We start from the raw sequence: 1,074 nt of genomic DNA on the forward strand, positions 1-1,074 counted from the left end.
GAACTTTTTAAAGTGTTGAAGAGCAGAGATGTCAGCTTAAGGACTACAGTGCGCCTGACCCAAACCATGGTATTTCCAATAACCTCAGATGGATGAGAAAGCTGGACAGTGAATAAGGAAGACCATAGAAGAATTGATGCCTTTGAGTTGTGGTGTTGGAGTAGAATACTAAAAGTGCTATGGACTGTCAAAAGAACCAATAGATCTATTTTGGAAGAAGTGCAGCTAGAGTGCTCCTTGGAGGCCAGGATGGCTCAGCTTCGTCTCTCATACTCTGGACATATTGTCAGGAGAGAACAGTCGCTGGAGAATGATGCCATGCTGGGTCAGAGAAAAAGAGGAAGACCCCCAACTAGATGGATCAGCCAGGTGGCATCACTGATGGCGTCAAGTGTGACAGCGGTAGTGAGGTTGGCCCAGGATCGGACATTGCTGTGCATGGGGTCGCTATGAGTTGGTTCCAACTTGTGCCAAACACAGTAGACAATGATGAGATTGCTGCTGTTGAATGAAAAGCAGATATAAGGCACCTACGCCAAGTAACTCTTATCCTGGACTGTGTATTTGAAGACATTTAGAGTTTGATGGTTTTATTTAGGGAGCTAAAGACAATCTGCCTATTGCCATAGGAGAAGGCCGCACTCAGCACAACCTTGCCATGGTCTACAAATTGGCATGTATGTTGTGGTGCCTGCTGTGAGATGCCAGAAGTGCAGTGATCCATTCCAGGAGGCTAAGAGGGCAAACTGCCTATCAGAGGTGTTTCACAAATTCTTACAATCAACTTTCAAACAAAACTTTTTTCCTCATTCACCAAATTTAAAATAAAACTTTTTTAAAAATCATATCTGCTATGATAATTCACAATGAGAAAATACTCTTAACAATATTTATATAAAAGTTAAAGCTAAATTGTGTGACAAAATAAAAATACTTGTGAAAAACATGGCAATTCTTATATTAAAACAACAGGATACTGAATATTTATATTGTACACTCCAATGTAGTTTTTAAAAAAATCAGTAATAAGAAAAAAATTTTGAGCATCCATCAAATTAACAAGATATATATTTA

This window comes from Chrysochloris asiatica, unplaced genomic scaffold, assembly GCF_000296735.1.
Source record: "Chrysochloris asiatica unplaced genomic scaffold, ChrAsi1.0 scaffold00103, whole genome shotgun sequence".
NCBI classification, from domain to species: Eukaryota; Metazoa; Chordata; class Mammalia; order Afrosoricida; family Chrysochloridae; genus Chrysochloris; species Chrysochloris asiatica.